The sequence below is a fragment of the Nicotiana tomentosiformis genome, chromosome 5 (genome assembly GCF_000390325.3).
Source record: "Nicotiana tomentosiformis chromosome 5, ASM39032v3, whole genome shotgun sequence".
Classification (NCBI taxonomy): Eukaryota; Viridiplantae; Streptophyta; class Magnoliopsida; order Solanales; family Solanaceae; genus Nicotiana; species Nicotiana tomentosiformis.
In genome coordinates this window covers 77,479,396-77,506,349 of record NC_090816.1, presented here as the reverse complement: position 1 = coordinate 77,506,349, position 26,954 = coordinate 77,479,396, and positions in this window count along the sequence as shown.

Below are 26,954 nucleotides of genomic sequence, written 5' to 3'. Positions count from 1 at the left end.
CCACAATATACATTTCAACAACAGGAAAACTAACACGAGTCAAATAATTCCAAATAAAACAAGTCGACTAAGATATAGGATATCTAAAACTTCTTTTAAGGTTGAGGAATTACTAAGGATTTTCAATAATTTAATTAAGGATAAGCAGCGGAAAGATAATCATAACCTCAATTAAGAATGAACAAATTATAAGATGATATAATAATAATTTTAAATAAAGATAAGCAGTTATGAAAAGATAGCATGACAATAGAGGAGGTAAAATCTTCAGTTAAGTTAAATAAGAGTCAAATAGGCAATAAGAGTGAATCCTGAAAGCAATTAATTCAAATTAAAGCATGTAGAGGTGAAACTAGTAAATAGGAACTTAATCATATCAAGAACAACTCCATACTCAGTGAATATAAGGACCTAAGAATCCTAAAAGGCCAACTTTTCACAAATAAGTCCGAGCACGCACTCGTTACCTCGCGTGCATGGACTACAATCAACATAGAAGACTCAATCCTAAGGGAAAAATCCCCCACACAAGGTTAGGCAAGATACTTACCTCAAACCAAGCTCAACCAGTCCATAAGAATGTCCTTGTTTTTTAATAATCCGACTTCGAATGGCCCAAATCTAGCCAAACACAATTGCATATCATGAATACAACCATAATAGACTCATCTAATTAATAAAATCAATACTTTAACAAAAATCCCGAAATCAGCCCTAAAAAGTCAACCCGGGACCACGTCTCGGAATCGGATAAAAGTCACAAAATATGAACACTCATTTACTCATGAGTCTAACCATACAAAAATCATCAAATTCCGATACCATTTCGTCCCTCAAATCGTGATTTTTCATTTTGAATTTTCTTTTTCAAAAACTACCATTTTCCTCAACTCAAAACAAAAATTAAATTATAAAAATAAAGATAGAAGCATGGAAATAAATAAATTCTAGGTGAAGAACACTTACCCAATCGATTTGCTTGAAAAACCCACAAGGAATCGCTCAAAACCGAGCTCTAGAACTCCAAAAATAGTGAAAATGGCAAACCTTCAGAATAGAGGACTTTATATTCTGCCCAGGGGTTTTCTGCATCGCGAACGCAGAGAAAGGGACGCGTTCGCGAAGAAGAGAAACAAAAGTTGCCCAGTTGTTCTTTGCAAACGCGACAACATGTTCGCGACCGCGAAGAGGAAAAATATGATGGCCCAACGACTGCTCTTCACGAACGCGTGAAGTAGTATGCGAACGCGAAGAGTGTAATGGAATAGCTACACGAATGCGTAAGCGACACGCGAATGCGAAGAGGAAAATGATCACCAGTGCCCAGGGCCTGGTTTGCACTTCGCGAACGCGAGATAGGGAATGCGAACGCGAAGAAGGGGGTGGCAGAACTTCGTGAATGCGAGAGGGTGACTGCGAACACGAAGAGGAAATATTTCACCCTCTAAAATAACACTACGCGAACGCGAAGGCAAGGACGCGAACGCGATGAAGGAAACCAGATGACAGATAACAACAGTTCAAAAATAGGGGAAAAAGACTCGTAGCCCATCCGAAACTCACCCGAGGCCCCCAGGACCCCGTCTAAACATACCAACAAGTCCCATAACCTAACACAGACTCGCTCGAGGTCTCAAATCTCATAAGACATTCCGAAAATACAAATCGCACCACGAATCGAACTTATGAACTTCCAACACTTCCAACTTTGAAAACCCATGCCGAAACCAATCTAACTAACCCGGAATGACGTTAAATTTTGCAGGCAAGTCTCAAATAACATAACGGAGTTGTTCCAACTCTAGGAATCGCATTCCGACCCCGATATCAAAAAGTCCACTTCCGGTCCAAATCTCCAAAAATTTGACTTTCGCCATTTCAAGCCTAAATCAGCTACAAACCTCAAATTTACAGTTCAGACACGCTCCTAAGTCCAAAATCACCCAACGGAGCTAATGGAACCGACGGAACTCCATTCTGGAGTCGTCTTCACATAGTTCCAACTACGGTCAAAATCCTAAGACTTAAGCTTCCGTTTTAGGGACTAAGTGTCCCAAATCACTCTGAATCATCCGGTAACTGAATTCAACCACGCACGCAAGTCAATACACATAATATGAAGCTGCTTAGGGCCTTATACTGCCGAACGAGACTTAAATTCTCAAAACGACCAGCCGAGTCGTTACATCCTTCCCCTCTTAAACAAACGTTCGTCCTTGAACGTGCTAAGAATCGCCTCAAAGTCTTCAAATCACTGAAAGTACATATCCAACACACACCCGCGGGCGACTCCACGTCACCCCAATCTACATAAGCCTGACGACACCATCCCAACTATAATTCATCCTTTCTACCAACACAGATAAGCCTTAGAGTCAAAATTCTCACCTTCCATTTATCTTGAAAAGACCCGATTCTAAATCCATAACCGATAACAGTCTCAACCAACTGTAACAACTCATTCCTACACCCACAAGGTACGACCACACAACAAAACACCATACCTAGGCCCATAATAATATTTCTGATCACAATAGCTGCCCGAAATCAAAACCAGTTCCGGCAATTAGACCCATATCCGTTAGCAACCCGTTTCAAACCTCTACAACACTGATAATGATGCAAGAAACACGAAGACCTCATAACTATACACCCAAATTAACAAGTCACAACTAACACCATCAGGCACACACCCCGCAAGCCAAAACTTAAGAAGCACATAACGAAAATGACTGAATATGTAAAGAGAAACACATAAGAGAAATATCAAACAAGTTCGACAGGCACAATTCTATAACAGTACCATACTACGAATCAATTTAAAAATAAAAACTCAAAGTACATGAACAAATCATAAGGATCTCCTCCTGGTATAACCTCCACCGCGGCACGCAGCCCGGCTCAAACATATCAAATAACATGGAATCGCGAGGGTCTTACCCTCAACTCTGAATCACAAGTCGAATACACATCATACCAATATAAATCTTCCACTAACTCAATTCTGCCAATAAAATCACAACACTTACTAAACTCTCACCCCGGTAGAGTATCAAATCACAAATCGTAACCAAATTACTCAGGAATCACCTCAAACCTGCCATAATAGATAACATGTATTCACTTCTAGTCTCGTAGCTTTCAAAAATGAATTAAAACAATGATAGACACGGCTATCACTCATAGAATCTCCCAACAGGGCAAACACATATACAAAATACTGAGTCATGAATGCACCCATAGGTGGAATAACAAATAGGGGAACTTGCCCCGATAAGCAGAATCGAATCAAAATACGAATAGTGCCCCTTTGTAACAAATCAAAAGCATACCTGTATGACATCATCTGGCGCAGTGGCCTCAAGCCGACTATATGAAACACATCAACGGGCTGGGCCTTCCCCTCTTGGGTGCCCTCTACTCTCCTGAATACTCCGCTGTGACATACCTGCCCGGAGTCTAGGACAATCTCTCACCCTATGACTGGTATCTCCATACTCGATGCAACCTCTCTGTTGATGTGGTTGTGGGAACTGTGCGGTACGCATACTCTGAGACCCATGAGCACCTGAAATACTGTGCAAAGCCTGAAGTGCAAACTGAACTGGCTACCCCACAAAACCTCTGCCACGTCGTACCCTACCTCCAAAATAAGGACCAGTAGATCTCTCCGGTCTACGAGGCCTCCTTACCTCCCTGTCCTCTCTCTCCTGATCTCGCCTGTACTCTCTCTCATAGCCTCGCTGTCTTCCCTCTCCTGGTCCCACATGCCCTCTACTCGGCGAGCGATCCCTACCACCTGCTGAAACAAAATATCTGACTCTAACTCCCGAGCCATGCTGAACCGAATATCATGCCTAAGTCCCTCAATGAATCTATGGACACGCTTTCTAACTGTGGCGACCAAAGCAAGTGCATGCCTGGCCAAATCACTAAATCTCACGGCATACTCTGACACTAACATAGTGCCCTGGCGCAGCTGCTCAAACTCCGCGCGCCATGCATCTCAAAGGGACTGAGGTACAAACTCTAACTCTTGGTACGTTTGAGGACGAACATATGTTTAAGTGGGGGAGAATGTAACGACCCGAACTGTTCAAAAGGCAAGGCTATCATTGATTGAGATTTCAGTACATAGCTCATTTTACACCAAGTTAGCAACTCTAACTTTTTTTTAATATAATTTCTATTACCTTTTCATGAATTTCCACTATCAAACTAAGATTTCATAAAGTAGAAATAGGGGTTTTGGATAGAAATTAGAGATTTTGTAAGTCCATGCCATTGTAACTAATTCTAGAACTTGCCCAACATGTGAGTTGAAGCAAAATTTTAGTTGATGCTCGATTTGAAAAATAATTTTAGGCTTTGTTTGATATTTTTGAGCTTAAATCTTATCAAAAATAAAAATTACCCCTAGTCAACCTTTTTTGAGCCTATAGACATTCACTTCACAACCACATTACCAGCCTATATCCCTTTTTGTTCTTAATTTACATTGTATTGATCAAATGATACAATGTACGGCAAGTAAATCAACTCAAGAACTTTAATTCACAAAGAAACGGTAGAACCAATTCACAAGGAATAACCACAATAAAGAATGCTAGGCGTAAAGGGAACAACTCAACAAAGGGAAACTAATGTGTATCAACGTTCCCACAATATACATTTCAACATCAGGGAAACTAACACGAGTCAAATAATTCCAAATAAAACAAGTCGACTAAGATATAGGATATCTAAAACTTCTTTTAAGGTTGAGGAATTACCAAGGATTTTTAACAATTTAATTAAGGATAAGTAGCGGAAAGATAATCATAACCTCAATTAAGACTGAACAAATTATAAGATGATATAATAATAATTTCAAATAAAGATAAGCAGTTATAAAAAGATAGCATGACAATAGAGGAGGTAAAATCTTCAGTTAAGTCAAATAAGAGTCAAATAGGCAATAAGAGTGAATCCTGAAAGTAATTAATTCTAATTAAAGTATGTAAAGGTGAAACTAGTAAATAAGAACTTAATCATATCAAGAACAACTTCCTACTCAGTGAATATAATGACCTAAGAATCCTAAAAGGCCAATTTTTCACAAATAAGTCCGAGCACGCACTCATCACCTTGCGTGCATGGACTACAATCAACATAGAAGACTCAATCCTAAGGGAAAAATCCCCCACACAAGGTTAGGCAAGATACTTACCTCAAACCAAGCTCAACCAGTCCGTAAGAATGCATTTGTTTTTCAATTATCCAACTCCGAATGGCCCAAATCTGGCCAAACACAATTGCATATCATGAATACAACTATAATAGACTCATCTAAGTAATAAAATCAATACTTTAACAAAAATCCCGAAATCCACCCTAAAAGGTCGACCCGGGCCCTCATCTCGAAATCGGGTAAAAATCACAAAATACAAACACTCATTCACTCACGAGTCTAACTATACAAAAATCATCAAATTCCGATACCATTTCGTCTCTTCAAAAACCACCATTTTCCTCAACTCAAAATACAAATTAAATGATAAAAATAAAGATAGAATCATGGAAATAAATAAATTCTAGGTGAAGAACACTTACCCAATCGATTTGCTTGAAAAACCCACAAAGAATCGCTCAAAACCTAGCTCTAGAACTCCAAAAATGGTGAAAATAGGAAACCCTCGGAATAGAGGACTTTATATTCTACCCAGGGGTTTAGTGCATCGCGAACACGGAGAAAGGGACGCGTTCGCGAAGAAGAGAAACAAAAGCTGCCCAGTTGTTCTTCGCGAACGCAGAGAGGAAAAATATGATGACCCAACGACTGCTCTTCACGAACGCTTGAAGTAGTACGCGAACGCAAAGAGTGTAATGGAATAGCTACGTGAACTCATAAGGGACACGCGAACGCGAAGAGGAAAATGATCACCAGTGCCCAGGGCTTGGTTTGCACTTCGCGAACGCGAGATAGGGAATGTGAACGCGAAGAAGGGGGTGGCAGAACTTCGCGAATGCGAGAAGGTGACTACGAACGAGAAGAGGAAATATTTCACCCTCCAAAATAACACTACGCGAACGCGAATGCAAGGACGCAAATACGATGAAGGAAACCAGATGATAGATAACAGCAATTAAAAAATATGGGGAAAAGACCCGTAGCCCATCCGAAACTCACCCGAGGCCCCCAGGACCCCGTCTAAACATACCAACAAGTCCCATAACCTAACAAGGACTCGCTCGAGGTCTTAAATCACATCAGACAATGCCGAAAATACAAATCGCACCACGAATCGAACTTATGAACTTCCAAAACTTCCAACTTTTAAAACTCATGCCGAAACCAATCTAACCAACCCGGAATGACGTTAAATTTTGCAGGAAAGTCCCAAATAACATAAATATGCTGTTCCAACTCTCGGAATTGCATTCCGAACCTAATATCAAAAAGTCCATTTCCGGTCCAAATCTCCAAAAATTAGACTTTCGCTATTTCAAGCCTAAATCAGCTACAGACCTCGGATTTACAGTCTGGACACGCTCCTAAGTCCAAAATCACTCAATGGAGCTAATAGAACCGACGTAACTCCATTCCAGAGTCGTCTTTATATAGTTTCGACTATGGTCAAAATCTTAGGACTTAAGATTCCGTTTTAGGGACTAAGTGTCCCAAATCACTCCGAATTATCCGGTAACTGAATTCAACCACGCACGCAAGTCAATACACATAATATGAAGCTGCTCAGGGCCTTATGCCGTCGAACGAGACTTAAATTCTCAAAATGACCGGCCGGGTCGTTACACTTTCCTTAGCACTAAGTCCCCAATTTTAAAATGGCAAAGATTGGTTCTTCGATTATAGTATCTTTCGATCCGCTGCTTTTGGGCGGCCAATTGGACGAGAGCAGATTCTCATTTTTCATCCAATAATTCAAGGCTAGTATTCATAGCCTCTTGATTTGACTCTTCTGTTGTATACCGAAACTTGGCACTGGGTTCCCCGACTTCGACTGGGATCAAGGTTTCAGAGCCATATACTAAGGAGAACGGGGTTGCCCCCGTACTAGATTTAGGTTTTGAATGATAGTCTTGTTTGTTGATTCGGCCTGTCCATTCCTACTAGGGTGATATGGTGTTGATAATATCCTTTTTATTTTGTGGTCTTCGAGGAATTTCGTCACTTTGCTGCCGATAAATTATTTACCATTGTCACACACTATTTCGGTGGGTATCCCAAATCGACACACGATATGTTCCCAGATGAAGTCTATAACCTCTTTCTCCCTTATTTTTTCGAACGCCTATGCTTCAACCCATTTAGAGAAATAGTCAGTCATAAATAAAATAAACTTAGCTTTACCTGGGGCCGATGGCAGAGGGCCGATAATATCCATTCCCCATTTCATGAATGGTCATAGGGATAGGACTGAGTGAAGTTGCTCTCCGGGCTGATAGATCATCGGTGCAAACCTTTGACATTTGTCACATTTTCGAACAAACTCCTTTGCATCTTTGTCCATATCGATACAATAATATCCTGCTCTGATTATTTTTTGGACTAATGAATCTGCACCAGAATTATTTCCACAACTACCCTCGTGAATCTCACGTAGGATGTAGTCGGTGTCTCCTGGACCTAAGCATACTGCCAATGGTCCATCGAATGTCCTTTGGTATAATGTTCCATCTGCAGTCAATGTGAGTCGAGCAGCTTTGGTTTGTAGGGCCCTCGAATATTTAGGGTCCGATGGGAGCTTTCCGTTCTCCAAGTATTCAATATACTTATTCCTCCAATACCAGGTTAAGCTTGTAGAATTTATCTCGGCATGACCTTCCTCGATCACAGATCTCGAGAGTTGAACGACAGTCCCCGAGCTTATCTCATCTTCCTCGACCGATGATCCCAAATTTGCAAGTGGATCGGCCTCACTTTTTTGTTCTCGAGGTACATGCTGTAAAGTCCACTCTTTGAAACGGTGCAAAGTTACCTGTAGTTTGTCCAAATACCTTTGCATTCTATCCTCTCGAACTTCGAAGGTTTTATTTACTTGATTTACCACCAGTAAAGAGTCACACTTGGCTTCAACGACTTCTACTCCCAAGCTTTTAGCTAGCTCGAGACCTACAATCATGGCCTCATACTCGACCTCATTGTTAGTCAACCTAGTAGTTTTGATAGATTGCCTAATAGTGCTACCCGTAGGCCGCTTTAAGATGATTCCTAGCCCGGATCCTTTCACATTCGAAGCCCCGTCTGTGAAAAGGGTCCATACCCCCGATGATGTACCCAATTTCAACAAGAGTTCCTTTTCGACTTCGGGTACGAGGGTTGGCATGAAATCGGCCACGAAGTCCGCTAAAATTTGAGACTTGATGGCCGTCCGGGGTTGATATTTGATATCGTACCCACTGAGTTCAACGACCCATTTGGCCAATCGGCCTGATAGTTCGGGCTTGTGCAAAATATTATGAAGTGGGTAAATGGTTAATACGCATATGGGGTGACATTGAAAGTATGGTCTTAACTTTCTAGAGGCGCTTATCAGTAAAAGTGCCAATTTTCTAAGTGTGGATATCTAGTTTCTGCTTCCCCTAAGGTTCGACTCACATAATAAATGGGAAATTGCGTACCTTGCTCTTCTCGAACTAGGACACTATTTACAGCGATTTCCGATACTGCTAAGTACAAGCAAAGTTTCTCATCTGCTTTTAGTGTATGAAGCAGTGGTGGGCTTGATAGATATCACTTTAACTCCTCTAATGCCTGTTGGCATTCCGGGCTCCAGGCGAAATCGTTCTTCTTTTTGAGTGGAGAGAAAAATCTGTGACTTCAATCTGACGACCTTGAAATGAATCGGCCTAAAGCAGCAATCTGTCCCGTTAGCCTCTGCACAGCTTTTACGCTGTCCACGATGGCGATGTCTTCGATAGCCTTGATTTTATCGGGGTTGATCTCGATCCCCCAATTCGATACCATGAAGCCGAGGAACTTGTCCGGATCGACCCCGAAAGCAAATTTCTCGGGGTTGAGCTTCATGTTGTATTTCCTTAAAATCTCGAATGTTTCCTGCAAATGAGCCAAATGTTCCTCTGCGCACAATGACTTAACTAGCATGTCATCAATATAAACTTCTATTGATTTACCTATTTGTTCCTCGAACATTTTATTTACTAGGCGTTGGTAAGTAGCTACCTGTATTGTTTCACCCGAAGGGTATCACATTATAACAATATGTTCCATACTTGGTGACAAATGAAGTCTTTTCCTGGTCTTCCGGGTTCATTTAGATTTGATTATACCCGGAATAGGCATCGAGAAAAGTAAGGACCTCGTGGCCGCCGTGGCATCAATCATGCGATCGATGTTGGGCAGCGAAAAAGAATCTTTGGGGCACGTTTTGTTTAAATCCTTATAATCTACATACATTCTAAGTTTGTTCCCTTTTTTAGGGACTACAACTACATTGGCTAACAATTCGGGATATTTCACCTCCCGAATGGACCCTATTTTAAGAAGTTTAGTTACCTCATCTTTTATGAATGCGTGCTTTACCTTGGACTGGGGTCTTCTCTTTTGCTTCACCGGTTTGAACCTAGGGTCCAGGCTTAGCCGATGCGTCGTTATATCCGGTGGGATCCCTGTTATATCTAAATGAGACCAAGCAAAAAAATCTATGTTATCGATAAAAAACTGAATAAGCCTTTTCCTGAGTTCGGGGGTTAATCCCGTTCCTAGGTATACCTTTCGTTCGGGCAAATGCTCAATTAGTATGACTTGCTCTAATTCTTCAATCGTTGATTGGGTAGCGTCGGAATCATCGGGAACCACGAAGGATCGAGGGATCCTTTGATCATCATCTTCGTCGATCTTCTGATTTTCTGGTTGGGTTGAAGCTGACGTCTGTGATTGCTATTTGGCATCTCGTTCCCCTTTTGAGTCCGACCCCTTTGTTGATGAAGGTGAGGATATCAGAATTGCTTCTTCGATGGCAAATATTTCTCTCGCGACCGGTTGTTCTCCGTACACTGTTTTGACTCCCTTCGATGTTGGGAATTTAAGAACCTGGTGTAGGGTCGAAGGTACAACTCTCATATTGTGGATCCACGGCCTTCCAAAAAGGAAGTTGTACCTCATGTCTCCTTCGATTACGTGGAACATCGTTTCCTGGATGGTACCGGCCACGTTTATCGGCAGAATTATCTCGCCTTTGGTGGTTTCACATGCCATATTGAATCCATTTAGAACCAGGGTTGTGGGTACGACCTGGTCCTGTAGATCGAGCTATTCTACAACCTTCGATCTAATAATATTGGCCGAGCTACCCGGATCAATTAACACACGCTTAACTTTAGTTTTATTCATAAGTACAGATATTACTAGTGCATCATTATGAGGTTGCATGACTCCTTCTGCATATTCATCATTAAAGGACAAGGTTCCTATGGGTGCGTAATCCTGAGTTCGAGGTCGCCTTTCTCTCATAATCGATGTCTTGGTGTGTTTAAGCACTGGCCCTTGAGGGGTGTCGACGCCGCCGATGATCATGTGGATGATGTGTTGTGGTTCTTCCTATTCATTTTGTTTGCCGAAATCCCTATTTTTGAAATGGTTTTTGGCCCTGTCGCTTAAAAATTCTCGAAGGTTCCCTTTATTGAATAACCGGGCTACCTCCTCTCTTAGTTGCCTGCAATCTTCCGTTCTGTGGCCATGGGTGCCATGATATTCGCACATTTGATTGGGATTCCTCTGGGCAAGATCGGTCTGTATGGGTCGAGGCCATTTAGTGTCTTTGATGCGTCCGATAGCCCACACGATGGCGGATGCATCAATGTTGAAGTTATACTCCGATAACCGTGGTGCTTCCTTTGGTCCGATAGGCCTGTCCAACCCATTTTTGTTCATCAGCCCCCGAGACCCTTGACCTCGATCACTTCTTTTGTTGCCTTGTCCGGGGCTACGTCTCGATTCATTGATTTTGTGGTTTCCACTATACGGTCAGTATCGGTCCCTGATCGGACCTTGTTCTCGATTGATATCCCTTCTAGCAGAGGGTTTAGACCCCAACTGATCGTCTTCGTCTCTAATTTTTGATTGGTACCGATTATGCACATCGGCCCAAGTCATAGCTAGTTACTCGATCAGGTTAAGCTTCAACCGCCGTGAAGCCGTCGAACTTCGTTTGTTCAAACCTTGAGTGAAAGCCTGAACAGCCCAATCGTTTGTGACTGGTGGCAGATCCATTCGTTCCATTTGAAAATGAGATATGAACTCCCTTATCATCTCGTTATCCTTCTGTCTTACCTTGAACAAGTCCGACTTCCTGGTCTCGACCTTTATGGCCCCGACATGTGCTTTTACGAAGGAATCTGCAAGCATAGCAAAAGAATCGATAGAATTAGATGGTAAATTATGATACCATATCATTGCTCCCTTTGACAGGGTTTCACCGAATTTCTTCAATAATACGGATTCGATTTCATCGTCCTCTAGGTCGTTCCCTTTGATGGCACATGTGTAAGAGGTGACATGTTCGTTGGGGTCGATAGTTTCATTATATTTAGGAATCTCGGGCATTCAGAATTTCTTTGGGATCGATTTAGGAGCCGCGCTTGGGGGGAAAGGCTTTTGTATGAATTTTTTGGAATCTAAGTCCTTCAATATCGGTGGTGCCCCCGGGATCTGATCAACCCTAGAGTTATATGCTTCCACCTTTTTGTCATTTGCCTCGATCCTCCTTTCACCTGATTCTATTCTTTTGGTCAGTTCTTCGAGCATCTTAGCAATTTCGGGATTAGTCCCCGACTCTTGCTCATTTGACCTTACTATAGCTGGTTTTATTCTGTGGGCGATTTCTCGGGGTGGACTGGACTCCGGCCTGCTCGGTACCTCGGTTTGACTCTGTAACTGAGCTATTGCTGCTTGTTGGGCTTGTAATATTTCAAAAATTATGCGCAAGCTGACGCCGTTTTCTTCGACGTTATGGGTATCTCGAGCTGCAGATCGAGTGCCAACATGAATGCTATTTTCAGGTTCAGAATGTAGGTTTGCCTCAATGGCCACATGCGAATTAACGTCTAATGGCACTTCGACTCGAGCTTCAACGGTGTCGACAAGCGGCCTTTCGATCCTGGGTATCAAGTTGTTGTTCTCACCTTGAAGACCAGCTTCGTTGTCGATAGGTGAGGCCATTTAATTGATAGCTCGTCGCTGCTAATTCGAAATCAAAGACGCTTCCGAAAACAATCGTAAAATGGTGTGTTTTGCGGATTTGTACCAAATAACTACTGTTATCCTTAGCCCCATGGTGGGCGCCAAACTGTTTACCCGAAAAACGGATAGAGTTGAATTTGTACGTAGTTCTCAGGGTATGTGGTATAACTTGACACAAATCATAAGAGTAAAATAGAAATATCGAATATTGATTGCAAAGAATGAAAAATAAGCAAGGTTGGAAAGAAGGTGATTTATGGATTAAGCAAGATGAATCAATCTATATAAGCTAAAAAATGATAACTCTTCAATATAAGAGTGTATGATCTCTCAGTTACAATGTATGTAAAAAACCTGGTCTTTACATAAATAATAACCATCCCCTTTATAGTGGAGGGATCCTACTTTAGATATAATTAAAAATACATAGTGGGAGACCTATGATAAATCAGCTTTTTCATAATTCCTGCCAGGAATCTCTCCTCTAGTGCGGTTGCAACAGCTCTTGTCTATGAGCTTGATATTGACTCGAGCTCGATATCGACTCGAGCTCTCTATCAGTTGTAACACCCCGGAAAATTTTGAAGAACTTAAGTGGAAAGCCCGATAAAATTTGCAAAGAAAATAATATTTCATGGTGCCGGACTAAGATTACGTGTTTGAGGATGGTGTCGCGGCTCAGACCTTTTGAGGATGGTACCTTAGGCCGAAAATAATGTTTCATGGTGCCGCGGCTCGGACCTTTTGGGTTGAATAATGCACGAGAAAGTAAAGAAAAATTTTTGGCAAAAAAGTTCATTTCTGCGGTCCATTATGCGACCGCAAAATCACTCTGCGGACCGCTATGCGGTCCACAGAGTGAGGCAGTTATTTGGGTCATTTGGAAGCAATTATGAGGTCGACTATGCGACCGCATAACTGTTATGCGGTGTACTATGCAACCGCATAATAGTTATGCGGAGCGCATAGTGACTGCAGACTCAGGCAGATTTCTGGTTATTTTGGACACCAATTATGTGATCGATATGCGGTCCACATAACCATTATGCGGTCGCATATGCAACCGCAGAACCTATTCCGGAGCTTCATTTTTGGGTTATTAAAACCCGACTCTATTTCGTTAAATACACTCTTTGGGTATAATCTGATATTTTAGAGTGAGAGAGAGTGCCCTAGAGTGAGAAGGTGTTCCTCAATAATTGATTATTAAATTCTTGCTCAAGTTTTGGAAGTTTAAGGAGGGAAACTCACTAGGTCTTCATCCTAGAGGTAAGATTCTACACCCTAACCCTTAATTTCGAATTTTGTCTAGAAATGGGTAATAAGCAAGATAATTTCTGGGCAAGAGGGTTGTTTATTTTACATGCATGTGTTATCAAAGGGTGTAGAAAAATTATTGAGCTAAAAATGGTAAAGATTGGGTTGTGGGATGATGGAATCCTCCATAAAAGGACCTTGAACCTTAATCCACACTTAGTGTTTGATAAAATGCTCAAATGAGTCGAGACCATGAATATCTTCCTAATTATGGTTCATTTTTGTTATGTCTCAAATAGATTGGGATTGCTAGAATTTTCGGAACGTTGTAGTAATTTAAGGAAAGCTCAATTGAGGTATGTTGGCTAAACTTTCTCTCTTGGAATTGAATTCCATAATGTTTTCATGAGTTTTAAAGTATGGGTTGCGTATTAAAATGTGGTGGCATGAATCGTATTTCAAATGAAAGCTAGTATGCCAAATTTTGTGAGAAAATCTCAATATTCTTAAGACTCTTAATTGCTCACATGTACACCTAAAGTCTTGATTGGGAATGTCTTATTGTTGATAACCTATAAAGATGGTTGGAAGTAAAATAAGTATATTGGGAATATAAAGTGTGGCCAACATGCCAATAGTGTAAGTTATACTTGTGACCAATGGTACCACTGAAATGAAATAATGTGAGAACGATTATGAAATGAGCTTTGACTCAACTATTCCAAAATGGACTTCGACAATATAATCGGCTAAAAGTTTATGAACTCAAGTGATGCCCATATGTGGCTGTTTTAGCTAATGCTATGCTTTGTAAGTAATTTTTAATGTGTTTTGCGTTCTTACATATTAATGAGTGAAAATTGTGTATGATTTTAACTTGCACTTCGATTGCCAATTATTTTACTCCATTTATTGGAAAGAAATCGACTGTGTTTAAAGCCTTAATTACTAATGAATTTAAATTGTGATTTCCGTAATATTCTACTTCTTGATAATTATGATGATGATCTATGAAAGGGAAGAAATGAAAGTGTGGAATATGAAATACGGCCATTGAGCCATGAATAAAGAATCATATGTATGGCCAAGAGAGCCAATGAAATAATAATGTTGTAAATGATTGAAAGTACGGATTAGGTGATATGTGGTGTGAAAGGTTATGAGATGTACATGTTTGTACTTTTGTTTTCAATGTGTTATGAAAATCTATGGACGGTCTATGAAACACATAGGTATATTGTGTTATGAAACCCTATGGACGGTCTATGAAACGCATAGGTATATTGTGTTATGAAACCCTATAGACGGTCTATAAAACGCATAGGTATATTGTGTTATGAAACCCTATGGACGGTCTATGAAACGCATAGGTATATTGTGTTATGAAACCCTATGGACGGTCTATGAAACGCATAGGTACATTGTGTTATGAAATCCTGTGGACGGTCTATGAATGCATAGGTACATTGTGCTATGAAATCCCGTGGACGGTCTATGAACGCATAGGTACATTGTGATATGAAATCCTATGGACGGTCTATGAACGCATAGGTACATTGTGTTATGAAACCTATTGTGATATGAAATCCCATGGATGGTCTATGAAACGCATATGTACATTGTGTATAAGAGGTATAGATGTACGGTATGAATAAACACTATGGACGGTCTATGAAACGCATAAGTGTATAATATGATATGTGAACACTATGGACGGTCTATGAAATACATAAGTGTATAATATGATATGTGAACACTAAGGACGGTCTAATGAGACATATTATTAACGCAGACAATAGGCGCCCCTTTTGTTGTCCTTGTTTGTATAGGCTGTTTCAATTACATTATATTATGTGTTCCACGTATAGATCATATGTGCATTCTATTTTGAAAGAGGATTTCTAGCTATACATACTAGTGCTATTCGACAGTACTAACGTCCCTTTTACCGGGGGCGCTGCATCTTTAATGGATGCAGGTGGTTCTACAGCAGGTGGCATTGATCAGTGATAGCAGTACACTCCTTTCAGCCAATTTGGTGAGCCCCACTTCATTTCGGGGTCATGTATCTTTTGTTCCTTATGTACTTTGTGGCTGAGGTATAGTCGGGGCCTTGTTGCCGGCATTTCCATATTACTCTTCAGTTGTACTTAGAGGCTCCGTAGACAGGTTGTGGGTGGTATTTGATGTTGGGAATTGGATTAGAACTATTGGTATTTGGCAATATATTTTTCATTAAATCTATAAACTCGTACTATTTTGGAAATATTGAGTGATGCTGTTAATGGGAATGAAATGAAAGCGGTTAATGAAATCTCTTCAGTATTTGATTAACAGAGTACATCTCCTCTTTATTCACGAATGAATTTGGGTAGAATGAATTCTAACAGGCTTGCTCAGTCGGGTTCACTCGGTTGAGCGCCGGTCGCGCTCTTCGATTTTGAGGCGTGACATCAGTACTCGAGCTCGATTCTGATTCGGAGCCTTGTATTGATTCGGGGACAGTGTTGGTCGGTCTCTTCCTCGTAAGCTCGATAACTTCATCATAGTTCGATTTGGATTCGAGCTCGATAATGATATCGAGCTCGACATTGATCGGTCCCTAGGGCTCGAAGCTTGATGACATGACTTCGGACCTCAACCTGATCTTCAATCCAATGCATTACCATTTCGACCAATTCGTCCGAAGAACTAACCGATTTTGACCGTATACAAGCAGCTTTCCTATCTGGAACAAGTATAGGTGAACAAGCCGCAAATGCTAGGCTTGCTATTTCTAATTGTAACCAAGCTTTTAGTGAGAATCAATTGTCATCACCTCTTGCAAATGATAATAATATAAATTGTTGTCTTTCATTCAGATAATCCTCGCTAACGGGGTGTAACCTTTTTGAGTTCACGACAATCGACATGATTGGGGCATTTTGTTCTTTACCTTTTTATTTTCTTCAGAATTTAAAGGGATAAAACTAGAAATGTTCCCGTATGTAGTATGATGCAAAATTAATATTTATAATAGTATCTTTTGAAACAAAAAAAATAATTGTTCTTTATTGGCTGCACATTGAAATGTTTATACTTTCAAGCTATTAAACCAGGGGCAGGGGCAATTTTGTCCTCCTCTGATCACTAAGAAGGGATGTAATGTAGTCGGACAATTAGCAATGATTTCGTATGTATTCATTTTCGGTTGTTAATTTTGAAATATTTGGTGAATCTAAGTTATATAGTATTGTTTAGCCAAAGGCGGATTCAGAATGTAAAGTTGGCGAGTACCAAATATTTTTCAATGTACACTTCTTACTAACCATAGAGTTTGAGTAGGAATATGCTTTGGTTCAATTTGTTTTGAGTTTTACTCGTTTTGGTTTTTATATATATATATATATATATATATATATATATATATATATATATATATATATATAGGCGGACTCACCGTTAATTTCGGCAGAAACTATATATATATATAGCTGGGACCCATTAAATAATTTACTTGTTCCCTCAAACACAAAATCTTGACTGGAGGAGTGGTTGAGTGGAGTGGGCATCGTCAACTCTAACTCCACGTTGGCAATTTAGAGTTTGAGACTCTTCTTCAATACCTTGACACTAACACATCCTTAATCTTGATTTTCTGTGTAAGTTTTGATAATTTTAAAGTTTGAACACCCTTTTGATCACTGATTCCTTTTTTCTTTGAGAAAACTAGAAATTTTAAAGTTTGAAATAGGCTTAAATCAAATACCTTCCCTTCCCATAGCACTCATTTTGCGAAAACATCTCTCTCTATTCAGTGCTTTTTCTTTCTTTAAAACTTCTTTTTTAATACTTAGATGATAAGTTATCGATCATAATCATTAAGTTTTTAATGAGTTGCACGCCGAATTTTATCACTAGTAATTAGCATATTGTGGTGCCCCTGTCGCTCTTGGGTCCGCCTATATATATATATATATATATATATATATATATATATATATATATAAGTTTTTAATCGACAAAAATGAAAGTATATAAAAAATAATTCAGTAGGAAATTACACCTCCCCTATCAACAACACGAGTAAAAACAACGCTTTCAAATAAGGGACTCAACACTTTCAACACTATGTCTTCACTAAGCAAATCAGCTGATTGGTCAAGAAGATACTTGATACAAGAGACAAAATGATGCCAAATTTATCTGCTCTGAATGCCCATATTACAGGTGGTAAATACAGCAACAAGAAAGCCTACTTCTCTATATCGCAATTGCCGAAAGTGTCTTGGAAATCACGGGTTGTGATGACCAGATAGGCCATCTAGAGTTTTAAATCTTAAATCTGTGTTTCGAAGTCTACGATAGCTCCTTTAAGTATTCTTCGATTTACGTGCACAGTCCGGGTATTTTTTCGGAAGACTTTTATGTTAAAAATTGATAAAATATAAAAATTTGCCTTAAAAATCCATTTGAGTTGACTTTGGTCAATATTTTGAGTAAACAAACCCGGATCCGTATTTTGACAATCTCGGTGGGTACGCATCGTGATTTGGGACTTGGGCGTATGCCCAGAATCAAATTCGGAGGTCCCTAGCTTGCGTTATCGCAATTTGTTGAAAATTTAAAGTTTAAAGAATTTATAAATTGGACTGATGTTTGACTTTGTTGATACCGGGTCTGAATTTTGGTTTCAGAGCTTGGTATAGGTCCATTACGATATTTATGACTTGTCTGCAAAATTGGTGCTAAAAACGGAAGTGATTTGACGTGATTCGGACGTCCGGTTGTTAAAATAAAAATTCTAAAGTTTTCTTGAAAATTTCATTTGATTTGGTGCCCGATTCGTAGTTCTAGGCGTTATTTTGGTATTTTGATCGTACGAGCGAGTTCGTATAAGGTTTTTGGACTTGTGTGCATATTTGGTTTGGATTCCCGAGGGCTCGGGTGAGTTTCGGATAGCCTACGGACCTTTTGAACTTAGAAAGTTTGCTGGTTTTTCACTTCTGCTGGTTTCTAATGTTTTCTTCTTCGCGGTCGCGAATATACTCCCGCGATCGCGAATATACTCCCGCGATCACGAAGGGTAAAATGGGCTGGGGGAGATTTTGTTCTACGCGAACGCGGAGCATTGGGGCGCCTGCTCTACGCGAACGCGACCAGTCACACGTGAACGCGTAGCGTTAGATAGGCTGGGCAGGGGAGTTGAGGTAACTCTACGCGAACGCGAGCCCAGTCTCGCGAACTCGGAGGTGAGGCGGGCTAGACCTTCGCGAATGCGTGGAGTTACTCGCGATCGCGTAAGCCAGTTTGGCCATGCTCTTCGCGAACGCATCAGGTTTCACGCGAACACGATGAACACCCGGCGCCAGTGATTTAAAATAGTCCCAAAACGGGATTTCTTCAATTTTTCATAAGCTCTTCATTAGAGCTCGGCCTAGAGGCGATGTTTAAGAGAAAACTCAACATCAATTCATAGGTTTGTACACTTTAACTCATTTTCTTTCATTTCTAACATCACCCATTAATTTCTAGCCCTAATCTTTATTCTTCCATGGTAGAAAACTAAGGATTTAGGAAGAATTGAGGGTTTTTTGCAAATTAAGGATTTAGACCTCAAATTGAGGTCGGATTCCAAAACTAATTACATAATCGGACTCAGGGGTGAATGGAAAAATAGATTTTGGTCCGAACCTAAGATTTTGACTAAGCGGGCCCGGGGTCGATTTTTGACTTTTTGGTAAAAAGTGTGAAAATCCTAAATTTATGCATTGTAATTAATTTCTTTAGCAATATTTGACATTATTGAGTCAATTATAGTTAGATACGAGTGGTTTGGAGATGGATTCTAGGGGAAAGGCTCCGGTAGAGCTTTGAGTCGACTTGTGGAGTGAGGTAAGTGTCGTGGTTAACCTTGACTCGAGGGATTAGGACTTGTTTGCCTAGTAATATTGGGTACAACGTATATGTGAGGTGACGAGTATTTATGCGTTGTTGTTGGGTTAAGGCATGCGGGTGGGATTTGTTCCTTGTAATTTCTTTCTTTCTTTGATCTTAATATCCATGCTTAGACTAGTTAATTACTAAATTGATTGTTCTTTCCGCACTTATGGACTATCTGTGATAATTGAGCATTATTTCTGAAGTAGAGATTGGTATAGTGGAACCATTGTTGACATAAGACTTGATCTTGCTTATTCTATCTCCCTGTTGTTATATGTTCATTGTCACATGGTAAGGGAGGGTGTTAATGCACGAAGGGTGATGTCATGCCGTATTAGAGTGTTAATGCACGAAGGGCGATGTCGTGCCGTATTTCAGAGTTAATGCACGAAGGGTGATGCCGTGCCGTATTTGAGTGTTAATGTACGAAGGGTGATGCCGTGCCGTATTTGAGAGTTAATGCACGAAGGGTGATGCCGTGCCGTATCTATTGTTTCATGATGCAATTGAGGGTAAGAGCACGAAGGGTGATGCCGTGCCGTATTTATCATTTTATGGTGAGATTGAGAGTAAAAGCACGGAGGGTGATGCCGTGCCGTTATTACTGTTTCATAGTGAGGCTGAGAGTAAAAGCACGAAGGGTGATGCCGTGCAGTTTTATTCATTATGTTTGTTCATTTTGTTGGTTGAAGGTTTATTGACTGTTTCTCATTATCATTCCTTGTTGTAGTTATCGTATCTTGTACCCCTTTCGCATGTCCCCTCCCAATTGTACTTGTTAAATTCTTTATCTGCTGTTATTTTGTACGTATATTTTCGTCTGTTCAAGTTTATTTACGTGGGTGTCCTGTCATATCCTCGTCGCTACCTCATCGAGGTTAGACTCAACACTTATGGAGTACATTGGGTCGGTTGTACTCATACTACACTCTGCACTTCTTATGAAGATTTTGGTACTGGTCCCAGCTCTCCGTGAGGCGTACCAGCTCAGATTGGCATTTGGAGACTCGAGGTAGATCTGCTGGCATCCGCAGACCTTGAAGTCCCCTTCCATTTCCCCTATTTACTGTTCTTTTCATTCGAGACAATTGTATTTATTTCAAAACGTATTTTGTAGAGATTCTAGAAGCTCGTGAACTTGTGACTCTAGATTCGGGTTGTACTTAGATATTATTGGTTTTATGTCATTTGTATTCCGTTTTAGTTTCTCTTCGGCTTAATTGGTCTTACTTAATTGAATTGATTAAAAATTGTCTTAAAGATCCTCTAACGTTGGCTTGCCTAGCAAGTGAAATGTTAGGCTCCATCACGACTCCGGAGGTGGAAATTTCGGGTCGTGACAAGTTGGTATCAGAGCACTAGGTTACTTAGGTCTCATGAGTCACGAGCAAGCTTAGTAGAGTCTGAAGGATCGGTACAGAGACGTCTGTACTTATCTTCCAGAGCCTATGAAGTTTAGGAACAGATTTCACTTCTATTCTTCTCTGTCGTGCGGTTTTATTCTATCATTGCTAATTGAACTCTTCTATTCTTGTCCTCTCGCAGATGGAGAGAACACGTGCGACATCTTCAGCTGGACAGCAGCCGGAGCCCCCAGTAGCAGCTCTTACTTGTGGCAGAGGACGAGGCCGAGGTCGCGCCAGAGGCCGAGGTAGAGGTAGAGCTCAGCCTAGAGCTCGAGCAGCAGCACCAACAGTGGAGCCTCAGGTAGATTTTGATGAGGAGGTTCCAACTTAGACTATACCTGTTGGACCATATTAGGTCTTGGAGGGGTTCATCGCCACCCCAGTGCTTCAGGACGCTCTAGTCCGTTTGGTGTGCCTTATGGAGAGTGTGGCTCAGGCCGGTGCATTTCCTGTGGCACCAGCCGTCTCTCAGGCTGGGGGAGGAGCACAGACTCCCACTACTCACACTCTGGAGCAAATGGCTCCCCAGTATCAGTCTCCTGCAGCCCCGCCAGTTGGGGTAGTTCAGCCAGTTGTTGCGGTACCGGCCGGTGATAGCCCGTCATGTCTTCTAAGGGCTTATTGAGATTGGACAAGTTCACAAAGCTCTTCCTAGTTCACTTCAGTGGTACACCTTCTGAGGACCCACAGGATTATCTTGACCGCTGCCATGAGGTGCTGCGGAACATGGGTATAGTTGAGACCAATGGGGTCAATTTTGTTGTATTTCACTTGATAGGTTCCGCCAAGAGGTGGTGGAGAGATTACATGTTGACCAGACCATCTGGGTCGCCTACACTTACTTGGGAGCAGTTCTCACAGTTATTTCTAGAGAAGTTTCTCCCTATCACTTTGAGAGAGGATTACTGCAGGCAGTTTGAGAGTCTCCAGCAGGGCAATATGACTGTTACTCAGTACGAGACTCGTTTTGTGGATCAAGCCCGTCATGCTCTCATTCTGCTTCCTACTGAGAGAGAGAGAGAGAGAGAGAGAGAGAGAGAGAGAGAGAGAAGGTGAGGAGGTTTATTGATGGACTAGCTCACCCTATCAGGCTTTAGATGGACAAGGAAACCAGGGGTGAGATTTCCTTTCAGATGGCTGCTAATGTTGCTAGGCGGATCGAGGTGGTTCTTGCTCAGGATAAGGGGCAGGGGTCTGATAAGAGGCCTCGTCATTTCGGTGGGTTCAGTAGCTCCTCGTCTAGAGGCAGGGATACTTTTGGTAGAGGCCATCCTCCCAAGCCGTATCATTCGGCGCTCCAGGCATCTCACAGTGCTTCAAGTGGTCGCGGCCCTCATATGTCTCATTCCGATCAGCTAGCCTTCAGTGTACCACCAGCTCCTATTAGTGCACCTCCGCTCCAGAGTTTTAAGGGTGGTTACTCAGGTCAACAAGGTCAGTTTTTGGGTCAGCAGTCACATCAGCCAAGGTCATGTTATACTTGTGGTGACCCGAGGCACATTGCTAGATTTTTCCCACAGGCACCGGGAAGCTCACAGCAGCAGGGTCCTCGTGCCATGGTTCCGGCACAGATTGCTTCACCGCATGCTCAGCCACCTAGAGGCTGGGATCAAGCAGCCAGAGGTGAAGGTCAGGCTGTTAGAGGTGAAGTTTAGGCCGTTAGAGGTGAAGGCCAGCCAATTAGAGGTCATCCAAGAGACGTGGTTCAGAGTGGTGGGGCCCAGCCCCGATGTTATGCTTTCCCAGCCAGGCCTGAGGCTGAGTCATCTGATGATGTTATCACATGTATTGTTTTAGTCTGCCATAGGTGTTACACTCCATGTTTTCGTACGTGTAAGTACGGTATAAGTAAATTGATGAAAGCTCGGAAATGAGATGTTACATCCCGCATTTTCGTACGTTAAAGTTTCGTCGTAAGTTAATCGACGTAAGTTCGGGAATGGGATTATTTTGAGATTATAAGCATTATGCTATTTCAAACAAGTGACGAGTAAATTCGTGAAGGTGAGAGGGTAAGCAAATCGAAGAAAATGAATTTCGTCAAAGTTTGACATATTGGGACAAAACATAGCCCGAGCTAAAATACTCGGTATTTATGGACTAGTACCATACAAGGTACCACATGGCCATGATAGCAAGGTATATAAAGTGTATTAAAAGTGAGTAGTATTGTAAGTAAGTTGAGATAATTCAATTATGTGGGTAATTGGTTAATTATTGGGTAACAAGATATTACCTAATTAATTGGGGATATATTAGATAAGTATTAAAGGGCATGAGGTGGTTGCCCCCCCTTTCACATCAAGTGACTCATAGCTTAGAATGAAAGGTGGCCATTTAAAAGGTCATACACATGACACTTACGTAAAAGATATTAGAAGTTTGGCATTTTGAGCATCATTTTTTTTGGCCTTAAAATAATCAAAGGTAATCTTATAACTTTTGTTCCTAATTCCAACATTTCAAAAACAGACATTTATCTCAATCCAACAAGAACAATTCCAACGATTATTTTGGCTTCAACGAGATTTCTTACAAATCTTCAACCAATTCCTACAAAAGAAATCCAACGAGATTTCTTAGCACATTAGCAACGTGAAATTTTGCGATTCTAAGGGAGTACGGTGCAACCTTTTCCAAGAATATCATAAAGATTTTTCCCTACTCCAGGTATGTTAAGGCTATCCCTTCTTTCTTTTTGGCATGATCTATACGACACGAACGAAATGAGTAAATGCACAACTTCCACAAATGAATCTATTCATAGAAGTATTAGGGCTGTCTATATAATTGATTCCCCATGCGAATTATTATTATATCTTCTATTCATGGGTCTACGTATTTGATAAAGTTTATCCGAAAGGCATATTAATTTTATGATAATCCAAGAAATCTTATGAACGTAATTCTTATGTATTTTATGCATTTATACATGTACATTGACCCATGATCAGATGGCGTTATATACGCATATATATGTATATGGGATATATAAAAAGGTTGCAGCGTTATATACGCACCACCACCTGATCAGCTGGTATACGTTGATGATTTGCCCATAGTGGCCGAAATGATTTGATAGGATGCTCTCAGAGGCTTGACGATGTTATGAACGCATATACCTATGCATGGTATGACATTTATACGCATATGCATGACATTATAAAAAATGAAATGATTCACAGAGCTATGCAAACGTACATGTCGAGTCTTTTACTCCATGTTTCTCTCATGTCTATTATTTACTGATTTTCATTCCGTACATACTCGGTACATTATTTGTACTGACGTCCCTTTTGCCCGGGGACGCTATATTTCATGCCCATAGGTCCCGATAGACAGGTCGAGAGTCCTCCAAGTAGGCTATCAGCTCAGTGGAAGATATTGGTGCGCTCTATTTGCTCCGGAGTTGCTTGTTTGGTCAGTATGATTTAGACGTATATTGTTTGGTATGGCGGGACTCTATCCCAACCTTTATGAAAATTATGTATCCTTAGAGGCTAGTAGATAGTTGTCATGTATGTAAAAGATTGTATGGCCTTGTCGGCCTATGTTCAGTGTACGAGTGGTTATTTTGGTCTTATAGGCCCGTATGTCTTATGTATAAGTTGGTATTACATGTTGTATTCTACTTATCTCACGGCAGCTTCCGACTCAGTTATCTATAATAGTATGACATGAAAAGATATGTTATGTTGGTACTCGGTTGAGTAAGGTACCGGGTGCCTGTTGTGTACCATCGGTTTGGGTCATGACAAAAGTGGTATCAGAGCAGTTCTGTCCTAGGGAGTCTACAAGCCGTGTCTAGTAGAGTCTTGTTTATGGGTGTGTTGTGCACCACACTTATAAGCAGGAGGCTACAGGGTATTTAGGACTGTCACTCTTTCTTCTTACTCTAGATCGTGTGGTAGAGCTCACCTATAAGAATTCAAATTCCTAAATTCTATTCGTAATACGATGATACCTACATCCAGAAAGATAGTTGGTAAGAGATTGAATGTGGCTATGGAAGAGTTGAGTCAGAGGAACTCGATTTTTCATGATGCTTATGATGAGTAAATGTAAGGTCTTTACTAGATCATGTGTGTACTAAGACATGAAAGCCTCTTGATAAGGAGCCTTAATGTAAGAATATCTATCCACCCCTATGGTGAAAGGCAATGAGAGATTCAAAAGGTAGATACAAGCTTTAACGAATAAAAGAAGCAAGATGAAGAAGGGTACGAGGTACCCAGTTAGTGAAGATTATCATTGTTTACAATTCAGGTAGAAGAATATAAGCCTTTTGAGTTACTTTGAATAGTAACGGAGATATATACAATTGGTCACACCCATTTCAGTTATGCCCTATGGGGGCTGACAGGTGTAGTTTAAGAGAAGGACGGGATAACAGGATCCCGTTAGGGTTAGAGTAACCCAAAATGGTGAATGGATTGTTTGTGTTAGTTGATATTTCCGAAGTATATTGCAAATGTGGTAATAGATCTCCTTGTGAGACACCCAGATGGTGCACTCTAAAATAGTACAGCTAGATATGAGTACTACAAAGATAGGCACTGGAAGCCTTGAAGGGATAAGTATTACCTTAGTGTAGCTCCCGTCCCTAGTGGAGAAAGAATGTTAGGCAACCCAAAGAGCCAGTAGATGGGGCAAGGGGAGCTAAAAGCAAAAGAATGTCTTGTTCGAGTTTTCAGAATAAAGTGATAGACATAAATGTTAGCGGGAAATAAGAAGAGAGTTAATGAAGCATTATGAGTAAGATGTGACACATGTATGACAACGGTAGATCAAAAAGATGACAGTATTCCAGTATCTATAGTCAAGTGAAGGAAAGGACGAGAGGTGATAGGCCTTGAGATAACAAAAGAATATAGGCCATAAAGTCATATCCTCATTTCGAGAAATAAGTTCGTGACTACAACGCGACTACCAAAAGGAAAAGTTAGACCCCAGAGTAATAAGAAATCAGCATGGACTGATGAACAAGATAAACTAAGCATGAACTAAGGACCGAGTAATAGTCGGCATCGTGAGAATTTTAGAGATTGCGTCCCAGCGATAATAGAATGGACGACAGAAGAGTACCCTTTAAAGGACATTTAGGAATACGCTTCCCCAAAGCAAGCAAGGTGAGTAAAGTTAAGCTTAAGGGATTGTATGTGCCAGTTACATTAAGTGTCACCCTCGCGAGTGAGGAATTTCACTATCCTTGGTATAGAAAGATTACCGCGAGGCGAGTAAGGATCACCGATGATGTGAAAATATGCCAAAGATGAGAAGGTAAAACATCTATACGTCGATCATCGTAACACTAAATGTTAGTACTCCCCTAAAGGGCGGAATATGGAGTGATATGGCATTAAGTCATAATTAAGTGGTTCTAGTAACTATGACATGGTAAAGGAAGAATGCGATAAAATGAGAAAGTAAGGAGATTGCACTTATCCAAATCCTATAGATATGTTATGATTCCAGAATATTATGCAAGCACGATGTCAAGGAAAAGAAATCGGGGTTCTTGCCCGGGATGTTATTGATAAATAAGGAGCAGTGCGAGAGGTAAGTTAAGACAAAGGAAATAACCTAAGAAAGATTACGAATAGTTAGCAGTTGATTCAGGAAGAGCCTAGTTGTGGCTAGACAAGAGGCTACAGACGAATCAACAGACCGTGCAAGATGAACATAGTGAACCCCAACATGGGGAATTCAGTCTCGTAGATATGAAATCGTGACCCTTGAGAAATATTTATATAGGAGTGGGGTAGTTAAAGGTACCGTATGAGTGTTATGGAAATAAAAGAGAATCCCGCTGGGAAGAAAGTCAAAACTACAGTTCAGAAGCAACCGTAAGAGCACATGAGTATGGAGGTGAGTAACTAAGGATAATTATAGGTGAGTACGAATATCAAAAATTCTATCGGGAATACGATATAATAAGCTTGCGGATTTACAAGAGTCAGAGGGTCTTCCCTAAGTACTACAACAAAAGACTAGCTGAGGAAATAAGGAAGAAGGCTTCAACCTAAGTACAGTGACCTAAAGAGGAAATGGTCTTGCAACAACAGTCTCACAACAATATTGTATGCACTCTATAGGAAAGTGGCACCTACCGTGGCTAATGAACGGGAAGTAAAGTCAAAAGTAATATTCGAGATCATATGAGTTGC